This window comes from Odocoileus virginianus, chromosome 13 (assembly GCF_023699985.2).
Source record: "Odocoileus virginianus isolate 20LAN1187 ecotype Illinois chromosome 13, Ovbor_1.2, whole genome shotgun sequence".
NCBI lineage: Eukaryota > Metazoa > Chordata > Mammalia > Artiodactyla > Cervidae > Odocoileus > Odocoileus virginianus.
Window position 1 is genome coordinate 48321618 of NC_069686.1, and position 26474 is coordinate 48348091.

The window sequence follows — 26474 nt, forward strand, 5'->3', positions numbered from 1 at the left end:
ATGGAGCAGAACTCAGCATATGATTCCTATTTCCCAAAATTAAATACATTTTACAAAGCATTATTAGTTGCTATAAATTCAAATGAAAAATCTGGGGAGGGGGGAGACAAAAAGAATATTACATTGCACATCACATAGCAAAATAATCATTAGATATTTCTGTCTCCTAATTTCATTGAAAACCTTAATTTTCATTTTTTTAAATTGACCCTTCTTTCATTCAATCATCAGATCTTCCTACCCCACTGCCCTTCTCTATTCATTCTTTATTATACAGAAATTTTAGCTAAAAGGCTATTTCCTAAGAAAAAAGACAGGTTGTATCAACTGCCTAGAAAATATTTTCTCCCGTAATTTACACAATATGACCTAGATCAGGTTCCCCAAAATACTTCTTGTAAGATATAACAAAAGAGCAAACTTACTTATGGTTAATTCAGTTCGAGCAATAATAGGTCCAAAAATGTTTAAAGTAATTTTTTCTTTTTTTTTTTTTTTCACTGTACACTTCTTGGAGTCTTTCCTGTGCTAATATATATGCTGAATCTCTAAGACAGAAAATTCCCAAATAAGCTTGAGTTTAGAAGCCAGTTACTTTGTTTTTAAAGATCCTATTTTGTGATACTCCTCTTGCACTAAAAGTACTTTAAAAAAATGTAGTCCTGAGATTTCCAGGCTGAAGAGATAGCAAGGAAGCTCTGTGGACTCAGGTGCTGTCTCTAATACTGAAAAATGATTTCACTAACATTTCTCTTAACTGAATTATACCTTTGACCCCATTCACAAGAGTGAAATTCATGTGGAACAACCTAACTTCAAGACAGGAGAAAGAGTGATGCACCCCAAGAAAGGAGAGCCGGGAATGGGAGGGAGGCAGTGACCGGAGAGGCTAGCCTGTTACTGAGACAATCGAAGAACGTGTGGATCAAAGGGACAGGGAGAGACAGATTTTTCAGAATTGCCTTACTGGAAAAAATCTGTGAGACTTTCAGGGACTTCCCAGGTGGTCTACTGGTTAAGAGTCCAAGGTTCCACTGCAGGGGGCATGGGTTTGATCTCCACTGTATGGACAAAAAAAACCACACAAAAAACTGTGAGATTTTAAGCATTGTAAGGATGAATGCAGAAAAGCATAACTTTAGATGAGTCAATTAAAAAATATAGTGAAAAAGTCAATTATTCTTTATGGTTTCTAGAACATAACTTGAATTTCAATTTGACTATGATTCTTACAAAGAAGAAGGTAGCACCCTGTTTTCATTTATATTATTCCAAAGCACTTTTGAGTGTGTGAGAAAACAATCATGGATGAACATGCTTTACTTAGTGTATCACATTCAGTTTTTGCAATAAAAAGTTTTATGTTCAGTTCAGTTGCTCAGTCATGTCCAACTCGTTGCGACCCCATGGACAGAAGCATGTCAGGCATCCCTGCCCATCACCAACTCCCGGGACTTCTTCATGTCGATCAAGTTGGTGATGCCATCCTCATCTCATCCTCTGTTGTCCCCTTCTCTTCCTACCTTCAATCTTTCCCAACATCAGGGTCTTTTCCAACGAGTCAGTTATTTTTATGAAAGTTTTATGAGGTTGATATCATTGTTTATAATTTTAATTAAAGAAACTCAGAATCCAGAGTTTCTTCTTTTGGTTCTTCTTGTCCTTGTGCTAACAAGAATGGTTCCTTGTTATTTGAAGACAGCCAGTTGTTCAGGTCATGGCAGCTAGAACAGAGCAGAACCAAGAGTCTGCCTGGTAACATCAAGTAAGATTCAAACACTCTGATGCTAGAGAACCTGATAGCAAGACTATCTAAGGCTAGCAATATTGTTTGAATTTCTAGGAAATTTTCTAAATCTTATTTTTGAGTCTGTGGTTGCTGGGGATTTTTCCTGATTTCTATTTCCCATAGAACTAGAGAGAAACACTTATCTGCATTGATTAAAATCTTTAAGTTTTAAAAGCACTGGGAACACAAAGATATGGCCTGCAGTTGGACAAAATAAATAAATAAATACATTAGCTTTAAGTACCAGAAAAAAATAGTGATGTGTCAAAAGAAGGGTAAAGGAAATGCATACTACAGGAAATAAGCCAAAATGCAGCTGGACAGTGGAAGAAATTGGGCATGCACTGAGTCTGAAGAGTGTGTAAAAGGGGAAAACGGAGAAGAGAGAGGAGAACGTGTACAAAAATTACAGAGAGTAATGTGCACAAACCTATGCTTAACTAAAAAATGCATTCATACCATAAAGCTAGTAAACCCTCGTCTTTGAGGAATCACAAAGAAAGGAAACAGTGAGATCTATTTGCAAAGACTGTTTGGGCTCCAGCTAAAATGCCAAATGCACAAAATCGTCTTTTTCCCTTCTCATCCCCTCAGCTGTGTATTTCCTGCTTTCTCCCCTATATTAATTCCTTACCCTTCTTATTGCCAAATTCAGACTTAAATTGAAGAAAGTGGGGAAAACTACTAGACTAAACACTATTTAGGTATGACCTAAATCAAATCCCTTATGATTATACAGTGGAAGTGAGAAATAGATTTAAGAGACTAGATCTGATAGACAGAATACCTGATGAACTATGGACAGAGAGGTTCATTACATTGTACAGGAGAGAGGGATCAAGACCATTCCCAAGAAAAAGAAATGCAAAAAAGCAAAATGGCTGTCTGAGGAGGCCTTAAAAATAGCTGTGAAAAGAAAAGTGAAAAGCAATGGAGAAAAGGAAAGATATACCCATTGAATGCAGAGTTCCAAAGAATAGCAAGGAGAGATAAAAGCCTTCTGTATCGATCAATGCAAAGAAATAGAGGAAAACAATAGAATGGGAAAGACTAGAGATCTCTTCAAGAACATCAGAGATACCAAGGGAACATTTCATGCAAATATGGGCTCAATAAAGGACAGAAATGGTATGGACCTAACAGAAGCAGAAGATATTAAGAAGAGGTGGCAAGAATACACAGAAGAACTGTTCAAAACAGATCTTCATGACCCAGATAATGACAATGGTGTGATCACTCGCCTAGAGCCAGACATCCTGGAATGTGAAGTCAAGTGGGCCTTAGGAAGCATCACTACAAACAAGCTAGTGGAGGTGATAGAATTCCAGTTGAGCTATTTCAAATCCTAAAAGATTATGCTGTGAAAGTACTGCACTTAATATGCCAGCAAATCTGGAAAACTCAACAGTGGCCACAGGACTGGAAAAGTTCAGTTTTCATTCCAATCCCTAAGAAAGGCAATCCCAAAGAATGCTCAGACTACTGCACAATTGCACTCATCTCACATGCTAGTAAAGTAATGCTCAAAATTCTCCAAGCCAGGCTTCAGCAGTACGTGAACTGTGAACTTGCAGATGTTCAAGCTGGTTTTAGAAAAGGCAGAGGAAACAGAAATCAAATTGCCAACATCCACTGGGTCATCGAAAAAGCAAGAGAGTTTCAGAAAAACATCTACTTCTGCTTTATTGACTTCTGCCAAAGCCTTTGACTGTGTGGATCATAATAAACTGTGGAAAATTCTGAAAGAGATGGGAATACCAGACCACCTGACCTGCCTCTTGAGAAATCTGTATGCAGGTCAGGAAGCAACATTTAGAACTGGACATGGAACAAAAGACTGTTTCCAAACAGGAAAAAGAGTACGTCAAGGCTGTGTATTGCCACCCTGCTTATTTAACTTATATGCAGAGGACATCATGAGAAATGCTGGGCTGGATGAAGCACAAACTGGAATCAAGATTGCTGGGAGAAATATCAATAACCTCAGATATGTAGATGACACCACCCTTATGGCATAGAGTGAAGAAGAACTAAAAAGCCTCTTGATGAAAGTGAAAGAGGAGAGTGAAAAAGTTGGCTTAAAACTCAACATTCAGAAAACTAAGATCATGGCATCTGGTCCCATCACTTCATGGCAAATAGATTGGGAAAGAGTGGAAAGAGTGGCTGACTTTATTTTGGGGGGCTCCAAAATCACTGCAGATGGTGCCTGCAGCCATGAAATTGAAAGACGCTTACTCCTTGGCAGGAAAGTTATAACCAATCTAGATAACATATTAAAAAGCAGAGACATTACTTTGCCCACAAAGTTCTGTCTAGTCAAGGCGATGCTTTTTCTTGTTGTCATGTATGGATGTAAGAGTTGGACTATAAAGAAAGCTGAGCACAGAAGAACTGATGCTTTTGAACTGCGGTGTTGGAGAAGACTCTGGAGAGTCCCTTGGACTGCAAGGAGATCCAACCAGTCCATCCTAAAGGAGATCAGTCCTGAGTGTTCATTGGAAGGACTGATGTTAAGCTAAACTCCAATATTTTGGCCACCTGATGTGGAGAGCTGACTCATTTGAAAATCCCTGATGCTGGAAAAGATTGAGGGCAGGAGGAGAAGGGGACGATAGAGGATGAGATAGTTGGAAGGCATCACCGACTCAATGGACATGAGTTTGGGTAAACTCCGGGAGTTGATGATGGACAGGGAGGTCCGTTCATGGGGTCGCAAAGAGTGGGACAGGACTGAGCGACTGAATGAACCAAACTGAACTGAACCCTTCTTTAGTGGGCTCTGTAGCAGAAAAGACAGACCACAGTGGCCACTGCAAACCAGGCTCTCAACCTTGTGGCTTATGGTTGAATTCAGCCAGTGGAAGGTCCTGGAAGAGATCAGAAGGTGAGGAAAAAGGAGGTCAAGGTACTTACCCCAGATTCCTTCCCTGCAGTCTGTGGTTTGGTAGTGACTGAGTTCCTTGACCCGAGCCTGAAGTTACTATAGTTGGTTCACCTCCTACAGGTATGCTTCTCACTGAGTTCTGGTAGGAAAACGAAATCCATTAAGAAAACATGTGAACTTCTGCGAGAGCAATCTCTTTTTTTACCCCTTTTTCAATAGCCTCTACTTTGTATACCCTTGAGTATAATGAGATCCAGATCAAGTAAAAAGTGAGGGGAGATTACAACTAGAGGATGAAAAATGGCACAGAAAAGATGGATAATGGAAATAAATGAAAGCAGAATTGAAAGCCAAAAGTGCAGTGTCACTGATTGACAAATGAGATGGAGAAAACAGCAAAAGAAAAATTTCCCATTCTGTAGCCTCTTTCCAACGCTTGCTCTCTTGGCTGAGTGAAAGGAATAATCAAGGCAAGAATGAATTTCAAAACCCTGAGCAAGGTGCCCCCAGTGAATGCCAATCTGAATGTCCATTTGTCTCTAACAGAAGACCCATCATTCACTTGGAAATCGAGGTTATCAGACTGATAAGAGCCAGAAGGGTTATCAGGCCAACTGGAGCTCCTAGGATGCCCACAGGGAAACAGAAAAGGAAAGATGGATACATGTGACAGACAGGTTAAAGAGAGGCAATATAATTTTATGTCAAAGATAGCCAGTGTCTCAAGCCTCCTTCACCCTCAACTGGCCTTACAATTACTCCTGTCCCTCTAAGCAAGAACACATGTTTGACCTACAAACAGAATTCAGCTCCTCTGCTCTCAATTCAGATTCTTTCCCTTTGTCTCTACACCTTCAATTTATAATATTTCAGAGACATTTATTTTTTAACCTTACTACCATTTACAACTGTCAAGGAGACTTTGTTAAAATTACCAAACTTGAAATATTTAACATATCTGCTTTTAAAGTCAGATGTTCAGTGCATCCTCGCAATATCCCAATGGAAAGAAGAATTTAATTTTTTTTCTTCCTGATCATGAACGAACTCCACTCCTTTTTTCACAAACTGGTATCTTCCCTTCTCAAAACCTCAACAATCTCGAGTGGTAAAAATAAAGAGAATTGGGCTAAGAGGGAGGGATGTTTAATTCTGGAGAGAAGTCTGGCAGAAATAGGACAAAATTGATCCAATTCCTACAAATGAAGAGGAATGAAATAGGGTGGACAAGGGCACCTAGACATGCTCTGATTTGTGAGGATAAAAGTTATCAATCCGAAACACTGCTAAAATATTACACTCGTGTGTTAAAAATCATCAGGGCTATTTCCTCCAAGTATTCATTTGTGTCCAATTTTCCATATATCTGCATAATGTGCTGATAAGCCCCTAATTCCAAGTATGAAATATCAAATCAAGTACATTAATTAGTGATGCTGCCTAGAACTGCATCCAAAGCCAATATGGTTAGCTCTCAATTACCTGCTTTATTGGAGAGAAACAGCATCGTGGGGGATAATCCCCTAAGCATTTCTTCTTGGCTCTGGCATGTATTAACAATATACACAGACACAGACAGATTTCTGTTGGATGATTTCTTGTTTGTTTTTTACAATGTTTTCTTCCCAGTTATTCTTCCCCAAATATAACAAAGTAATTCATCTTCCCAAAGCACGAATTGGCTCACTGTTAGCAAGGGCAAGAGAGCAGGGCCATGCTCAGAATTAGATATGGAAAACACTGGCTCAGTCTTATCTACACTTCTTTCTAGGGCTTCATTCTCCAGCTCATAAATCCCCAGGTTCTACAAGGGATGCACTGTCATTTCCAGGACTTTTGAAGTCTCTCTGGGGTAGATGAGACCTAATTGTCATATCCAACAATACCCAATCATTATGAACTGTTAAGGCAAGCATAAAATGTATTCTTTAGTATGTATGCATTCGTTTTAAATCTTCTTTCAGCTAATCTATTTTTTTCTTCCAGCTTTATTAAGATATAATTGACATTACAATACTGCATAAGTTTAAGGTGTTCAGCATAATGATTTGACTTACATACATCATGAAATGATTATCACAAGTTTAGCAAAACTATCATATTTATAGAAAATTGAAGAAATAGAAAAATATGTATTTTCCTTATGATGAGAACTCAGGATTTATTCTCTTAAATTTCATATATAACATATAGCAGTGTTATTTATATTAAGCAGGTTGTACATTACTGCCTTAGTACTTAACCTAACTTGTAACTGGAAGTTTGTGCCTTTTGACCACTTTCATACAATTCTCCCCTCCCTTAGGTCCCCACCACTGCTAATGACAAATTTTATCTCCTTTTCCATGATTCTGTTTGATATTCATTTTTTTTTGAAGTACAATTGACTTACAACACTGTGTTAGTTGCTGTTGCACAACATAGTGATTTGATATTTCTATACATTTCAAAAATAATCACCATAGCAAGTCTAGATAACAACTGTCACCATACAAAGATATTACATAGTTGTTGACTATATTCTCCACACTGCACATTTCATACACATGACTCATTTATTTTACAAATGGAAGTCTGTACCTCTTAACCTTCCTCATCTATTTCTTTCCTCCCACCACTTCTCTTCCTTCTGGCAACCATCTGTTTGTTCTCTGTATCTTCAACTCATCTCTTTTTATCTTTCTTATTCCTGAAGACTACTGATAGAACACAATGAGAATTAAGAGTTATGCTGGGGAAAAGTGGTCTAGTCCAGACAGGTAAGTCCTCTGCCTTGATATTTTTGAAAATCCATTCATCCCATACTTGCTCTATAAATAATCAATAATGTGATCCATGATAATAAATGACCCTTGCCAGGCAGAATATCAACACTTTAATATTGTCATGGGAACTTCCACAGAACAAGCCTTAATCAAAAGGGTAACTAACAGGTTAATATAGGTAACAGGTTAGTAATATTATAGAGGAGATGATTGAAGGCTCTGTAGGAGGCTAAAATAAGTTTCTAAAATTACTTTTTATGTTTATGTTTTCACTTAGAATACAGAGCTCTGCAGTATTCAGACAACTTCACATGTAGCTCCCCATTTCATCCAGATGGTGGTCCAAAAAAGAGAAAAAAAGAGGAAATTGGCCTGGATGGGCAGGGCAGATCATGGACAAGTGAGACCTGATATTAAGCAAACAGTGCATGAAGTCCAGTGATAAATATGATGACTCTTTCTGGGGAACTACACTTATTTAAGAGGACTTCCCAGGTGGCTCAGTGGGTAAAGAACCCACCTGCAATCCAGGAGACACAGGAGATGGAGGTTCAGTTCCTAGTTTGGGAAGATCCCTTGGAGGAGGGCAAGGCAACCCACTCCAGGATTCTTGCCTGGAGAACCCCATGGAGTCTGGTTGGTGAGTTAGAGTCCACAGAACGACAAAGAGCTGGACATGACTGAAGCAACTGACCATGCAAGCATGCACATACTTATTTAAAGATTTTAGAAGTGAAGTGTTAAGTCATTTAAAATATTGTTTACATATTAAAATACATACAAATGTTAAAGATAAAATGTGTAAAATGACTTTGCCCTGACTTAAAAACTTTCATGGATTCCTGATATTAAGGATAATGGCCAATGTGGTTGACATCACCTGAAGTGAAGTGAAGTGTTAGTCAGTCATGCCGAGTCTTTGTGACTCCATGGACTGCAGCCCACCAGGCTCCTCTGTCCATGGAATTTTCCAGGCAAGTGTACTGGAGTGACATCACCTAGAATCTCCCAAATGCCCTGTACACCTCTTCATCAGCTCCCAACTCTTCCTCATGCTTATTCTTAGTCTAGTGCCTTTACACATGCTGTTTCTTTTGCCTGGAATGATCTTCTTCAGCCTCATTATAAATTTATTAATACCCATTCTGATCTCAGGTCAAATATCACCTACTCAGACATTTGACACTGTGTTATTTGAGCCTAACTTAGATCTTTCTGTTACCTCTGTCAGAGCATTCTGTGTTGTTACTTCGTAATATTTATCCCAGTGAAGTAATAATAGGAATAACAAACTCACATACATATGTGTATATGTATGTTTTTGATAATGTCTTTAATGTCTATATCCTCCACTAGATAGAAAGCTTCTTGAAGCCAGGTGCCATATTTGTTTAGATTAACTCTTTATCTTATGGAACTACACTCGGTAAAGACACAAATAGTTGTCAAATGAATAAACGCATAGTCATCAGAGTGCATATCCATGCCTATATCCCAAAAGTCAAATCAAAATGCATGCCCTATTGATAAGGCCTCAGACGTGTTATTCTCTCATATAAGGTACATCTATGAGTCATACATATCAAGTCAATGTAAAACTGACAGAGTGTGACCCATAAGTCCACTGTATTAGTGTGGCTATGGCTGCCATAACAAAGTATCACAAACTGAGTGGCTTAAGCAACATAAATGTCAGGTGTCGGGAACACTGTGTTCTACCTGCAGGTTCCAGAGAAGGATGTACTCAGGCCTCTTTTTTGGTGGTTCTTCACCTACCAGATTGGAGTGGCAGCCTAACTCCAATCTTCATATGACCTTCTCCAGGCATCCGTGTCTTTCTCTCCACAGAACATTCTTTTTATAAGAACATCATATACCAATATGAATTTGTCTTAACTAATTGCATCCATAACAATCTTATTTTCAAACAAGGGCATATTCTGAGCTACTGGAGTTTAGAATTCCAACATAAAAGATTTAGTGGGAAGCATTTCAAAACATTATACCCACCAAGAGCCATTATACTCAAAACCTATTGTAATGTTGAACATAAGTTTAAGGAATTCCTTTTTCTTTCTGGTTTATAATTTTTTCTCCATGATAAGCTTGTGAATTTTATCTAAAGGTTTGTTTTTAATCTACTGAGATTTTTATATGATTTTTGCATTTTTATATTAACATAGTTAATTATATAAACTAACTTTCAAAGGTTAAAGTGAAGTACAAAGTGAAGTCTCTTGGTCGTGTCTGACTCTTTGTGATCCCATGGACTGTAGCTCACCAGGCTCCTCCGTCCATGGAATTTTCCAGGCAAGAGTACTGGAGTGGATTGCCATTTCCTTCTCCAGGGGATCTTCCCAACCCAGAGACTGAACCTGGGTCTCCCACATTGCAGGCAGATGCTTTACCATCTGAGGCACCAGGGAAGCCTAATAGGCTTCCATATCTCCTTCAAAGGTTAGTCTCAATTTTTTAGAAGAAAAACAACTTAGGGATATATTATCCATCATGGATTCCATTGATTAATATTTTATGTAGAATTCTTGTATCTGATTATTGGAGAGACTGAAATAACACTTTCCTTTCTTGTAAAGTCCTTGCCCAGTTCTGATGCCAAGGTTATCCTAGCATTATAAAACAAGCTGGAAATTTTCTCTTATTTATTCTCTCAAAGAGTTTGTATAAATTTGGCATTCTTTCTACCTTAAGTAGTTGAAAAAACTCACAGAGAAAGCCATGTGGGACTAAAAGGTCTTTGTAGGAAGATTTAAAATTATAGTCAGTGATCCAGTACTCAGTCAAATGCGGTTAATGCCCATGTGCCCATGAAAAAAATCCATATTCTACAGCCCTCAGGCATAGTATTCTATAGATGTTAATTTAGTCTGGTTTATTCATTGTTTTATTCACATTTCTCTCTGTTTACTATTTTCTCTTTTTTCTGCTTGTACTAACAGATACCTCTGAGACAGATGTCCTAAAACCTTCCACAACGACTGTAGATTTGTCTATTGTACCCTGTAATTCTGTCAAGCTTGGCTCTGAGTATCTAGAAGCTATAAAAAATGCATATAAAAGTACAGTACTTATATCTTCTAGAAGAACTGGATCTTTTGTAACTATAAAATATCTTCCTTATCTCTATTAATGTTGATTTGCCCTAAAATCTGCATGCTTAGTCATTTAGGAGTGTCTGACTCTTTGTGACCCCATGTACTGTAGCCCACCAGTCTCCTCTGTTCATGGGATTTTTCAAGCAAGAATCTATTTGTATATTTTTTAAAAGCTACATTTTTTGCAACTTGTTTCAGGCTTTAACTTTTGCCTTTTTAATTTTATGCTTATCTTTATGAGTACTGTTTTCTGTTATTTCAACTGAAAACCACTGTCTTACAATTGAGGTGCCTGGTATATTTATAGTCCATTTCTTACCCTTGCCTTTTACTAGTTAATACTTTTATTTGATTTTCCCCCATTTGTTAGGTCATTATATTTTCAACCCTTTCCTTAGTAGATGATATAAGTAGCAAAAAAGGACGCTTTACTTATCAAATGTAATAGGGACTGCTAATGCTTAATCTCTTGCAATAAATACAAAGACCTCAGAAAGCTTTAACTTCAGTGGTAATTTTTGTGCATTTAATTCTTTAAACTTCATAAAAAGCTGCTATTTTTTTGTACAGTCAAATGTTTTTATATTTCCCACATATTTAGCTTTTCATCATACAGTCATTCATTGTCAAGCTTCTATCTGGAATGATTTTTTTTCCTACTTTAAGAATTACTTTCAATACCCTTCCAAGATCATCCAATAACAAATCTCTGTTTTTTGTTTATTTGTTTAAATGTGTCTTTATTTTTCCTTTTTTGCAAAATCTTCTAGGCAAATAATTCTATATTTGCAGTTATATTCTTTCAGCATTTTAAAACCATTATTTCATAGTCTTCCACCTTCAACTGATTCTGTGAAAAGCCAGCTGTGTCATCATTGTTAGTTTTAAAATAAGCCTTTTATTTCTGACTTCTTTTAATATGTTTTCTTTTTTCTTGGTTTTCAACAGTTTTACACTGATGTGATGAGATGTGATTTTCCTTTATATGTATTTTATTTGGATCTATAATGGCTTTTACATCTGCAGCTTGATCTCTTTAAACACTTTTACTTTTCATCCATTATTTCTTCAAATATTACATCTATTCCATCCTCCCATTCCTATTTTTCTTGGAACACAATCTTTGTAGCATAGACTTTTTAAACTTTTATTTATTCTGCACAGTTCATTCTCTTTTCTGTGTTTTTCCATCACGCCATTTTTTGCACATCAGTGTAGATATTTTCTTCTGACCTATTCTCCAATTCACTAATTCTCTTCTATTCATTTTTCAGTTAGCTGTTGAACAAATTATTAATTTTATTTATCATATTTTTCTGTCCCATCATTCTGATGTTAGTTTATAATAATTTCTAGTATTCTGCTTAAATTGTCCTGCTTAAACAATTTCTTGAACATGCTATTCATATTCTTTTAAAGCATATGATCTATAATTTCTAGAATACATTCTTTTATCCTCTTCTTTGTCAATTTTTGCTTTTTTTATAAACCTGGATATCTCCCACTAAATGCATAAGATATGAGAAAATATACAGGTAATTTAAGGCACTGAGCGATATTATTTTCTTCCAGAAAGTATCTGCTTTTGTTTCAGAGGCAATTGGAAAAAGGGTAGATCACCTAATTCAATAAAGAAATAAGCTGACTCAAATTTGAGCTTTATCCAGCAATTTCACTCCTGGGTATTTATATAAAGAAAACAAAAACACAAATTAAAAAAGATATATGCATCCCTATGTTCACTGAATTATTTACAGCAGTAGTTATCATTTATAATAATCAAGATTTGGAAACAAGTACCCATGGATGGCTGGATAAAGAATATGCATATAAATGCAATGGAATATCACTCAGCCATAAAAAAGAATGAAATCTTGCCATATTCAACAGTATGGATGGACCTAGAGAGCATTATGCTAAGTGAAATAAGTCAGACAGAGAAAGACAAATACTCTATGATTTCACTTATAGGTGGACTCTAAGAAATAAAACAAAAGAACAAACATTTAAACAGAGTCATAGATACAGAGGACAAAAAGGCTGTTGCTAGAGGCGAGGGGGAGGGGAAGGAGAGAAATAGGTAAGGAACATTGACAGGTACAAACTTCAAGTTGTAAAATCAGTGAGTCATGAGTATGACATATACAGTGTGGAGAATATAGTCAATATACACTATGCACTATCTTTGTATGGTGACAGTTGGTATCTAAACTTTCTGTGATAATTTTGAAATGTACAGAAATACTGAATCACTATATTGTGTAAGAGGAACTAAGATAGTGTTATGAGTCAATGATACTTCAAAAACAGACAAACTCATAGGGAAAAAAGTCAGATTTGGAGGCAGGGAGTAGGGGGAGGGAGAATTGGAAGAAGGAAGTCAAAGGACACAATCATCCGGTTATAAAATAAGTAAGTACTAAGGGTATAATTTACAACATGATAAATACATTAACACCTGCTGTATGTTATATATGAAAGCTGTTGAAAGTAAATTCTAAATGTTCTCATCACAAGGAAAAATACATTTTTTTTATATTCTTTAATTTTGTATCTATATGAGATGATGGATGTTCACTAAACTTATTTTAGTAATCAAAAAATAAACAAACTTAGGCTTTAGTCTTTGTGAAGTCTGGCATGTTTCTGGCTTGATGATATGTTGATTCATATTTCTGACTATAGCACTTCAGGAGTCCTAACTGAAAGCTTGGATATTCCCCAGGACTCTCCTTCTATTGCAAACTCTAAACACAAGCATGTCTCTAGCTTCATAGGATTTTTGAAAGTTTTGCTCAATATCTCAGCTTCCCAGGTATCTTTTTTTCATCCAACTTTTCAGACTTTTGTCTGCAGCTGTTAAATCTATTAATTCCTAGAAGGAAAAAGAAGTGCCAAATATTGCATCACCTCTTCAGACTTCTATTTCTCAAAGATCATGACTCCTCAAGCATTAATTTTCTTGATTGCCTTACTGATGCTTTCAATTATATGTTTTTCTACATTCTCTGGATTTCTAGTTATTCTGAACAAGTTGGTATAGCACAGCATTGCCAGAAACAGAGACCTTACCACTTCATTCTTTAATACGCTCTTGGAAGAAGTGGTTTTATTATGTTTTATTTCCTCTTAAGATCTAAAGCTTATTTTCAAGTTTTCCACATACACTTTGGTTCATACAAGCTAATTAATACAATAGTCTCTCAGCATTTAATAAAGCTGGGCCATACTTTTAGATGTTTTAAAATATTTTTCTAGATTTGACATACAAATTGGAAATACCCATAATGAAATACCCATAACCTTAATATGGGTATAACACTCATATTAAGATTATTACACTCATTATGTAGCATCTTATACCTTTACTGTTGCAAATTCCTCTGAAATATGACAACATAACCAACTATAATCTTTGATTTTGATATGCAGCCTGAAATACTACTGGAGGCAGAGTTCGGGGACACAGCGTGCCCCTGCTTCCCATGGCAGCACCTTGGACATCTCAAGGGCTGGGAGGCTCTCCCACAGCCTACCTGGTAATTGGCACTGGTGGATACAGCTGAAGTTGTTGGCTAAACACGTACTGTATCCTCTCACATGACTGATTGACTTCCTTGCAGCATAGCAGCTGAGTCTTAGAGTTTAGCAAGTCAAGGGAACCAGGTGGGAACTGTATTGCCTTTTATATCCAGTCTTAGATGTCACTTGATATCATTACTGTCATTGTTACAAGTCTGCCCTAGTGAAAGGGGGAAAAATCATAGATACCAACTTCCTTTTGAGAAGAGTATTAATATCCTATTGCAAGAGGGGGTGGAGGGATGAGAAATAACACCACTCCTATTTTTGAAAAACATAACCTCTCACAGATCTTTTCTAGCAAATCTATGGACAGAGAAACTTTCTGAAAATATCTCATATTTGAATACTGACATTGATGTTAATTTTTTAAAGACTGATAAAAAAATCTTTAGCTAATGCTTAAATCCAGTTTTTCTATTTTATAGAAAAGGATTTCTTATGTTTAACCTGGTCAAAGTTCATATACTTAAGCATGTGGGTTTCTTATGTCTGAGAAGATGTTATTTTAATATTTTAATTTTATCATACATTACTTATATTCTTCTCCCTAGCCATTTTTCCTGAAGTAATATAAAATTATTTTTATGAGATGTCATTAGCACTGAGTGTCAGGGGCATTTGCTAAACCTGCTTTGGTAATTTTGTGCCATTTGGATATTTCTGAGTGTACCAAGCAAACAGACCCTGCAAATTGCTCTCAGAGTCTGAAATGTGCACTTAAAAAGCTCCCTGGAGTATCTTCAAGTTCAAAAATATCACCTGGCCTATAGATCCTTTTACAGTCTCTTGAAAATGCTCTTACTGTTCTTTTTTCAGTGGCATTTATTTCAAAGTTCTTAGGTATTTTACTACTTTAGAAGATAGTGCATATGGATTACCTATTTTTTTTAATTGTGCATTGCTAGAACACAAAAATAGATTTTATGTGTTGATCTTGTACCCTAAAACTTGCTGAATTCATTTATTAACTTTAACATCTATCTTGTATTCTTTGGGATTTTCTAATATAGAACTTTATCATCTGTAAATAGAGATAATTTATTTCTTGCTTTTCAATTTTAAGGCTTTTGTGTTTTTAATTAATTTATTACTATTACTTTTCAAGAAAATAAAATTCAACCCTAAGCTTATCACTCAGAGGGGGTAATTGTTGATAATTTGACAGATATCTTCCTAGTTGCTTTCTTTTCATTCATTTATTCATTATTCATTCCCTTAACTACATTTCTTTTTAATTATGTATATAATATGAATAGAATATATAATATAAATATATAAAAATATTATACATATTATGTATATTTTTAGAAAATTGTTCATTTCTTTTAGGATTGCAATTACTTATACCTAAAAGAATTTTATCAATACGTTCTATGAACTGGCTCTTCAGTTAAGGAGGTAAGACTTTGTACACTGAAAACTATAAAACATTGCTAAAAAGAATTAAAGAAGACCTGAATAAACGGAAAGACATCCCAGGTTCATGGATTGGGTGATCTAATAATGTTAAGACATTAATACTATCCAAAGTGACCTAGAAATTCACTGAAATGACTATCTAAATTCCAATGACACTTTTCAGAATAGAATAAAATATCTGCAAATCATATAAGAATTGTTTACTATACAAAATATATAACATACTTCTACAATTCAACAAGAATACAAACAACTAGATAAAAAATGGACAAAAGACTTAAATAGACATTTCTCCAAAGAAAATATATCAATGGCTGATAAGCACATCAAAAGATGTTCAACATCACTAGTCATTAGGAAAGCACAAATCAAAACCATGAATCACCATTTCACAACTACTTAGGATGGCTATGATACTAAAAATAGAAACAAGAAGTATGGGCAAGAGCATAGAGAAACTGAAATCCTCTGCGTTTCTGGAGGGAAAATAAAATGATGCAGTCACTGAGGAAACATTGTTTCTTTGAAAAATTAAGTGTATAATTATTCTATGACCCAGCAATTCCACGCCTAGGTGTATACCCAAAAGAATTAAAAGCAGGTACACAAATAAACAGTTATACTTATGTTCATAGCAGCATTATTTAAAATAGCTAAAATACAGAAATAATCCAAACATCTGTCTAGAGATGAACAGACGAATAAAACACTGTGTGTGTTATACCACCCCCCAAGACACACACATATACGAACAGTGGAATACCATTCAGCCATAAAAAGAGATGAGGTTCTGTTACATACGACAATGTGGACGAGCCTTCAAAACACTATGTTCAGTGAAATAAGACAAGCACAAAAGAACAAATATTGGATGTTTATCCTTATATGTGGATTTCCCTGATGGTTCAGACAGTAAGGAATCTGCCCACAATGCACGAGACATGGGATTGATCCCTGTCAGGAAGATCCCCTGGAGAAGGAAATGGCAACCCACTCCGGTATTCTTGCCTGGAGAATCCCGTGGACAGAGGAGCGTGGTGGGTTACTGTCCATGAGGCTGCAAAGAGTTGGATACAACCCAGTAGCTAAGCACGCACATACATACTTACATGAAATATCTGTAACCGGCAAATTCATAAAAACAAAATAGTTCTTACTAAGTGCTGCAAGGGGAGAAAAGGGGGAGTTATTGCTTAACGCTACAGTTTCTGTTGGGGGTGATGAAAAGGTTTCAGAAATACACGGTGTGATGCCTGCACAGCATTGTGAATATAATTAACAGCATCAATTGTAAATTTAAAACTGCTTACAGTGCTTACTGCTTACAGATATCATATATAACATGTATTATATGACATACATATATCTGTTATACAATTATACTTTATATAATTTATTTTAAGTACTTTATCATATATTATAACACTATATTTATCAAGTAAATATGTGATATATAAGTAATATATTATGTATAATAATAGCCATGTTATATATATTATATACAGTACATACATTTCTATCATAATTAAAGCTATTTGTTGCTTCAGGTTGCTCTTGGTTTGGACTTTCCCTATACCACCTTCCACACAATCTTGAATAAGTTATTTAGTAACCTCAAAGTATGGATTTTCTTCTCTTTAAAATATGACATGATAACAGCACCACACCTTCCTCAGAAGCCTGTGGTGATGACTTGCCCAAGTTGGTACATCCACCATTCTCCATAGATACTCACTGTGATTATTACTGACATTGTATATCTTTGATTCTGAGATGTATTTTTCCACTCAATCTCAAATTAGATTGTATTTTACAATGAACAGGCACATATAATGAAATATTTTTTCTTGAAAAATGTTACTAAATATTAGTGTAACTATCAACAGATATTATCTAATAATAGAGAAAATGTTACATTTTTATTATGTATATCTAAGTTTTTTTCAGTGAACATAAACTCTTTGCATAATTACAATGCACTAAAAGAATTTTGAAAACACTAAGTTAAAATATAAAGAGTATAAAACAGGTGAGTAGAGTCTTGTATAAGCAATCTATAAATATTTTTCTAGAAACTATGAAACTGCTATTCAGTGGATAAAAATTAGTTTTTGCAAGAACACTTAGTGGCATGTTAACAGATTCATGGTATGAAAAATTTGCTAACATTGCATATAATATGATTCATTTTTAAACCAAAATACTAACAATGAAGCTTTATTTTTTGCTTTTTTCTTCTGACTTCTCTGTATTTTCTACAATTAATATTTTTTTACTCATTCATTCAAAAATATATATTATTTGTTTATTATCCGCCAATCACACAGATTTTAAGATAATTTCTCTGCCAATGTTAAAATAAGTGAATAAAAGTGAATTTTGCAAAGGAAAAAAAAAGAGTCACTTTCCTGGATTTGAGCTATTCCATCCACGAATCATAACTCAATTTTAGCAAGTTGTTTGGTGAATTTATCCCATGTGCCCCTGCGGAGAGTTAGTCCTTCCTACCTTTGAAAGGTCCTACCATTGATAAATCTTTCATAAGAACTGTTTACTTGCTCTAGTTAATAATTTGGAATTATCAGCTTTTTAAATAATTTTTTAAACTCAGTTTTGGTCTTTTATTTTTTTATTGGAGTATAATTACCTTACAACGTTGTGTTGGTTTGTTGTTTGTGTTGGCTCCTTCTGTACAGCAGTGTGAATTAGCGATGAGTACACATATATCCACTCCTTCTTGAACCTCCGTCCCATCCTCCCTTCCCTGTTTATTTGTCATTGGCTACAATTAACCTTTATGTGTGAAGAAAGGATCAGCTTTCCAGTGCTCTGCCTGATTCTCAAAATGAGAGGCCCACCATGGTCTCACGCATCCCAAATCTGTGTCAGTGGCTTCCTGTGTTACCAAGACAAATTCAGTGGACCTAACACCTTTAAAAACAAGCAAATATAAACACGCTTTCTAGCTTTCACCTTCAATAATATGATTTTAACTGCACTGTAAGCTAAAAATCCTCCAGGTTGAAACATTTTCCTGATTTTTCTGTTGGTTCCATATGACAGATGTGTATGGAGACTATTGCAGGAGATTCTGCTGTGAAGCCAGTTTGGTGAGACATTTCCTTGTCTAGCAGACAACATGTAGACATGCAAGTCTGCATCCTTTGTGAATTTCAGTCCAATGGGCCTGTAGCATACTATGCCTAAGATAATTCTCTGAAATCTGTTATACGTAAAACATATATTCTCACTTACGGAGAGTATAATTTGAGATGGCAAGTATCCTTCGCTTCCTCTCTGCATATCATTCCTTTTTCAATGGCATGATGGCATTGATTTCAAAGGTGTTACAATACAGAACTTCTAAGAAATCTGGAGTTCAATTTAAATTAAAAGAAAGATATTCAGATAAAGAACATTCTCTGATCCTCAGTCTACAGTGCTTGTAATTTCTGTATAACTTATTAGCTTATGGTTTCATTTATCATGTTCTGCTGGGGCAAATAAATAGACAAGAATCCTTTGTCATCTTCAACCCAACAATGTTGATTCGCTTAATTAAGCAACTTATTTTAGTTCTTCCATCTCCAGCCTGAGATAGTTCTAGATCCACTGATATTTTTAAAGGAATTATTTAAAACTTTTTTTCACTTAACTTTGCTTTATCTCTCTAATTAATGCCATCTCAAATTTATACCCAGGCCTCTCTGATAATGAGAAATATAAAACTGAAAGGGAACTGAAAAACTGCTTAACTCAGGACTTCCAAACTCACCCTAAGAGCAAGGTAGAAAATATAAATGTGTGAAACAGCAAGTTAAAAAGGATAGAATATTCTGTGGAAACCTGAAGAACAGAATTCTCATAAAGCATTACAAAATTTAACTAACGCTATTCTTGTCTCCAAAACCTGTTTGCTAGGTAGAGTATTCCCAAAATTAACTTTTGATTTAATATAATCTCTCATTATAGAGTGGAGAAAATAATAAGTGGAAAAATCATCATAAGTTTAGTAAAATGACAGTAAAATGAGAACAATTCATTAAATGAATTTTTTTTTTAAAAAAAAGTCCAGTAAGACCTGGCTGTCTGGCCCCTTCTTACCTGTCTAGCCTCATCTCTGGCCATGTACACCCGCTCCTCACCCTTAATCTCACTTTGACCACCCTGGCCTCCTCCTAACCGCATACTTTGTTCTTCTCACCTGCCTTTGGGCCACTCTCTATGCAACTTATCTTTGGTGATATCTTTTTTTTTTTTTAATTTTCTAAACTATCAGAGTTGGAGAAGGCAATGGCACCCCACTCCAGTACTCTTGCCTGGGAAATCCCATGGATGGAGGAGCCTGGTAGGCTACAGTCCATGGGGTCGCGAAGAGTCGGGTATGACTGAGCGACTTCACTTTCACTTTTCACTTTTCACTTTCTTGCACTGGAGGAGGAAATGGCAACTCACTCCAGTATTCTTGTCTGGGAAAATCCCATGGACAGAGGAGCCTGGTGAGCTACATCCATCGGGTCACAGAAGAGTCAGACATAACTTAGCAACTAGGCAACACCAGTAATCTGATTGCATTGATAATATAATTCTTCACCTCACCCTCCATCTACACCCTTTGTGATGTTACTTTGCAGACCCTCACACTAAAGCAGCAGTATGTTTCCCTACCCCTTGAATCTGGACTGACATCAGAGACTTCTTTTGGCCAAAGGGATATTTATTAATAGATGTGACTCAAGCCCAGGCTTAAAAAAAGTTCTCATGCATTTCTGCTCCATTTAGTCCTCCACTGGTGCCATGAGAATATGCCCAGGCCAGCCTGCAAGAGGAAAGATCCATTTCAGTTTTCACAGGAGAAACCATCTTTGCTCAGCCCATAGCCAGGTGACATGTGAACAAGTCTAACTAATCTTAACAATTCCGCCTTGCAGAGACAAAGCAGTCACAGATGCACAAGCAAGCACAGATCAGCTCCCAGAGAGCAGACCAGAGCAGATGAATTGCATAGACTCACAAACTAAATGACTTCTTTACTGTTGTATGATAATGATGATGTTAGTTGCTCAGTCATGTCCAACTCTTTGCGACCTCAGGGACTGTAGCCCACCAGGCCCCTCTGTCCATGGGATTCTCCAGGCAAGAATACTGGAGTGAGCAGTCATTCACTTCTCCAGGGGATCTTCCTGACCCAGGGATCAAACTCTGATCTCCTGTATTGCAGGCAGATTCTTTACCATCTGAGCCACCAGGGAAACCCCTTATTGTTGCTTGCCACTTGGATTTTATGGTTGTTACTCAATATGACAGTATAAATAGATAACAGATACACCCACTTCATAATTTCTGAACACTCCATTTGTGATTGCTTTTAGTTGAGTCCTGTGGACAGAGGGGCATTCAGAAAGGTCTGGGGCTGGTAAGATACAGGTGTCCCCTTATCTCAAGTATGAGGGATCTTTTTCTTTGTTTTCTTGGCAGCAGAAAACTTTTCTCTTTCTGATCACTCCCCTTCAAGCTTTTGTTTTTGTACACTAAGTCATTTACATTCCTTTGTGTGTTTTCCTTCATCATTTTTGCTGTCATCACCTCGTTGATACAAGAATGCCCAAGATACTGAGTGGAGAAAGGGACATAGGAACAGAAGGGAAGAATCTGGAAACAAACACACAGATCACTACTACAACGATAGTATTTTGGAACACACCTAGATGTGGGAGTTGATGCCCTCATGTGGAATATATTAGATTATCCACTGACTGAGGCAGAGAAGAATTCTGCCTCTGCTTGTGTTTTAGAAGAAATAAAATTATGACATGTGGTCATTTGAGATCTAGTAAGCTTCAAGGTGAGCATCATTCAGAAGGACATCAGGTAATGGTTGCTAGATTTAGCAAAGAAAAAAATAAGTTACTAGTTAAATTTTAATTTCAGGTAAACAAGAAAATATTCAGTATAAGTATATCCCATGCAGTGTTTGAGACTTATGTTGTTTATTGCTGTTTATCTGAAAGTCAAACTAAATTTAGTATCTCTTGGACCTGGAGATTATCATACTAAGTGAAGTAAGTCAGACAAAGACAAATACCATATGATATCACTTATATGTGGAATCTAAAAACAAATACAAAATAACTTATTTATTAAACAGATTCACAGACTTAGAGAATGAACTTATGGTCACCAGTGGGGAAGGGATAAATTGGTATATGGGAGGGATAGATTGGGAATTTGAGATTGACATATACACATTGTTATATTTAAAATAAAATACCTTTCCATGAAAAAAAAAATGGTATTCTTTATTTTACCTAGCAACCCTATCCTGAATTTATCTGACAAAAATGAGTTTTTTGCTCTAGCTCATCATAGTTGCAACCTGTTATTACCAGCAGTTGCTCATGTTTATTATAGGAATACTGTTTCTGTTTTATTTATCCTGCTGCCTTTGACTAGGATTTCTCATCATTTGGTTGGCAACAGTCTGACCATATTCCTAGCCTGCTGTGGGTCTTGTGTTCTATTTGACTTCTGATCCAATATAATTATCAATTAGAAGCCATCTCTGAACTCATTATACCTGCCATCTGAGCACCACAATTATTCACAATCTGAGCAAGAGTTTACCTGGCCATCTCTTCTACACTTGCATCTCACCAGCCCCAGACCTATCTAAATGCCCCTCTGTCCACATGACTCAGCTAAAAGCAATCACAAATGGAGTGTTCAGAAATTATGAAGTGGGTGTATCCATTATCTATTTACAATGTTATGTTGAGTAACAACCACAAAATATCAGTGGCATGCACAAAAAGGGCTTCCCTGGTGGCTCAGATGGTAAAGAATCTGCCTGCAATACAGGAGATCAGAGTTTGATCCCTGGGCTGGGAAGATACCCCAGAGAAGTGAAAGGCTGCTCGCTTCAGTATTCTTGCCTGGAGAATTCCATGGACAGAGGAGTATGGCGGGCTTCAGTCCTTTGGGTCGCAAAGAGTTGGACATGACTTAGCAACAAAAATCATCAACATCATCATCATCATGCAACAACAAATAAATCATTTAGTTCCTAAGTCTGTGGCTTCCCAGGTGGCGACGGTGGTAAAGAACATGCCTGGCAATGCAGGAGATGGAAAAGATGCAGGTTCAACCTCTGGGTCAGGAAGATCCCCTGGAGTAGGAAATGGCAACCCACTCCTCTATTCTTGCCTGGAGAATTCCATGGACGGAGGAACCTGGTGGGCTCCAGTCCATGGGGTCACAAAGATTCGGACATGACTGAGCCTGCATGCACTGTACTGCACTGCACAGTTGAATGGATTATGGGAAAATAAGAAATGAGTTGGTGGGTCCAGCAATAAGGGGATAAGATCTGAGCAGACTTTGCAGAAGAACAAATGCAGAAGCTATAGACCCACTGAGTCCCCATGCCAAGAGGCACACGGGTGGTGACAGCACTTACAGGCTGCCTAAACTCTTGGTAACAGTGAAGTATGTCATCTGCCCCAAAGAGTTATGAGGGCTTTACTTTCGTTGGCTTTAGGGAGAACCTGCCTTTGACATCATCACTGTTCATCAATCAGACAGGCTATCAAGCTGTTTGTGCCTTGAAATCCTGACTGGTTTGCAACCAACCTACTCCATGTGGACAATTCCCTGAATTTGAGCTGGGTCCTCTGAACATGGCAAACAGCTAGTGATTTGAAAGGAAATTCCACCAGCACCTGTTTTAGGAGGAACTAAACAGAAATTAACAAACTAGCTGGAGGTCACCCATCTGAAGCAAGAGCAGTGATAAACTATATCCCAGTTACTCAGGATGCTTCAGTTTTTCTAGGACCCAAACAATCCTGAAACTACAATTGAGTTTCTAAAAACATGAGTTGTAATGTCAGGCAGACTTGGATTCAAATCCTGGCTCTGACACTAATCATAGTCGTATGACTAAGTGCTGTACTTACGCTTAGTCACCCAGTCATGTCCAAGTCTTTACAACTCCATGGACTATAGCCAGCCAGGCGCCTCTGTCCATGGAATTCTCCAGGCAAGAATACTGGAGTGGGCAGCCTATCCCTTCCCCAGGGGATCTTCCTGTCCCAGAAACCAAACGGGGTTCCCCTGCATTGCAGGCGGATTCTTAACCAGCTGAGCTATGGGCAAGCTTATTCATCTCTTAAGTATTAATGGCCTTAACTATTAAAAACAGAATTCAGTGGATAATAACCTTACTAAATTGCTAAATAATATACATAACACAGTTCACAGTTCCAACAATGCCTGGCATATTGGAAGTGTTCAACAAATAAGAGTTAAAAATAAAACCAAAACCAGAGAGAAAGAGAGAGAATTAAGACCCTAACACTGTGGCCAGAATCGCATCAACGCAAACCTCATTCTTTTATACCAAAATAACACCTCATGTAGGTCAGCCTTCTCAAACAGTTATCTCCACGGTGTTTTCTTTCTTTAAAGGTCATTGAGTAGAGCCTGATCTCAGCACTTGTTGTATAACTTTAAGGAAGTGTCTTGCCTTGACATTGTCATTTTTTAAATATTAATATTCAATAACCATTAAAGAAATGTTGATGACATTTATTTTTGTCTATGAGACTTTTTTAAAAGAGACAAAATACATTATACATGGTCACTTTCTCTGAATGTCTCACAGGCCTGTGGAAATAACAGACAGGTGCACAGACAATAGGTCCTTGGTCCTACTAGACATGGTAGGGCAGTGATAAAGAATCTACCTGCCAACACAAGAGATGTGGGTTTGATCCCTGGGTTGGAAAGATCCTCTGGAGAAAGAAATGGCACCCACTCCAGTATTCTTGCCTGGAAAATTCCGTGGACAGGGGAGCCTGGCAGGCTACAGCCCATGGGGTCACAAAGAGTTGGACATGACACAATAACTGAGCATAGCGCCTGCTGGTCTAGATAACACATCCACCACCATTGCCACCCCCTGCAAGGTTCAGAAGTATGGTAGGTTTTTGTCGTACATTGAAATGAATTAGCCATGGATTTACATGTATTCCCCATCCCGGTCCCCCCTCCCACCTCTCTCTCCACCCTAGCCTCCAACTAATAAAAATAAATGGAGGAAAAAAAAAAAAAGAACAAAATAAAATTAAAAAAAAAAGAAGAAGTATGGTAGGAGTGCTAGTACTAAACACTTTGTAACACACTGTCAAATAAGCATGGATCAGACACCCCAAAGGCCAATTCTCAACTCATGAGAAACACCAGGGAGTAATGTGGAATAAGCATTGTGTTAGAATTCAGACAAGCTAAACTATGCATCCAACTATGACCTAGACCAGGCTGCTTGAACTTCTCTGAGCTTTGTCTCTTGATTTGCACCATGAATATAATATAATCCGTCTCCTAGGATTGATGTGAAAAATTAAGATAGTCTATGCCTTAAGGTAATCTATGCCAAACATTTTGCAAAATATCAGTGACTATGTAAGACTCAATAAATGGTGGCTGTTATTAACAGTTTCAACATCATAAATAAATTTACATATACCATAAACTAAGGAAAGAATATAACCTGTATAAATGAAAATTTTCTCAGAGGAAGAAAATTAGAAGGCAAAAAAAAAGTACCTTGTTAATTGGAAAGCACAAAGTAAATATAAGACCCCATATTGTAATTGTAAGAGAGACATAAACAGAAATATTTGAATATACATTAAGCTCTCTGCCTTCCAGTCATTCCTCAACCAGCCTTGTTAAGAAAAAAATCATTAATAAAGGTCTTTGCATTTACTTGGGGAAGCATTTAAATTCTATGAGTGTAAACATAATAGGAATTCTTAATATCCTTTTTTCTTTAACCTTCTCTATCCATCCTTCTGGAGACATGTTTATGGATTTCAGTTTCATTTTTCAGCTAATGAAATCCTCTATTCTCTATTTTTGGTCTTTCTGAAATAAATTCCTCCTGGACCCTTGAGGGAAAAAAAAAATGCAAAACAGATTCCAAAAACATTTCAACTGTCAGTTACATACTGAGAAAGGGCAGATTAATCCCCACAGACCTTAGAGTTGACAAAGTCCTCATTTAATGTGTTTAGCTACAGTGCTAAGAGGAATTTGATAACAACACTCTGGGTGTCTCATTGTTGGTGCAGGACATAATTACCACCCTAGGGTATTGAAGGTAATCAGATCCACGGGGTCTCCTCAGGGACAGGAAAGGAGCAAGCGTGATTATCTTTCTATAATACTAACAACTATTATGTCTCATTTCTTGAATTCACTTCAATGAAATGGCACTGTTTTGGTTTTCCTTAAGTGACTATTATTTTCCTAGTCTCTCCTTCTTTGTTTTGCTTTCACTATGAAGAAAGTCAGTTTGCTGTTCACAAATTTTACTGTGGAAAAGAAAATCTTAGCAAGGACAAGGAACAGGAGAAAGTCTCCTATGCTGCTGGTGGGAGAACCAAGTGTTAAAAACATTTTGGAAACACTTTTAGATCATCTAGTAAAGTTATGATATGTATATTCACTCCAATTTCTTATACCCTAAAAAATTACAGGTACATGTATTCTAAGAGACAAAAATAAGAATAAAGATAGTAGTTTTAGTTATAATATCCTCATAGTGGGGGAGGGGGGAGAATTTGCATAAAGAATAGAATAGATAAATTATGATTATATTCATAATTTGAAATGCTAGATTCAACCTAAAAGGAATATTGCAGACATACACACAATGCAGATAAATTCCTAAATATACAATTTTAAATAAGAGAAGCTGAACAGTAAAGAATATATACCAACGGATGGATGAGATGACAGGGGTGGGAGGGAGGCTTTAAAGGGAGGGGATATATGTCTACATATCCCCTGCAGAAGGAAATGACTACCTACTCCAGTATTCTTGCCTGGAGAATTCCATTGACAGAGGAGCC

General features: G+C 36.7%; 1 long non-coding RNA gene across 1 annotated transcript in view; it reads right to left on the bottom strand.

Moving 5' to 3' along the window:
* Positions 1 to 808: 808 nt before the first annotated feature.
* Positions 809 to 26474, bottom strand: part of LOC139038068 (uncharacterized) — a 196454-nt gene continuing 170788 nt past the window's right edge. Inside the window, exons 3-4 of the long non-coding RNA XR_011490998.1 lie at positions 4706 to 4815; positions 809 to 1061 (exon numbers count right to left, since the gene is read on the bottom strand). This is a non-coding gene — a long non-coding RNA (uncharacterized lncRNA). The remainder of the gene's footprint in view (positions 1062 to 4705; positions 4816 to 26474) is intronic.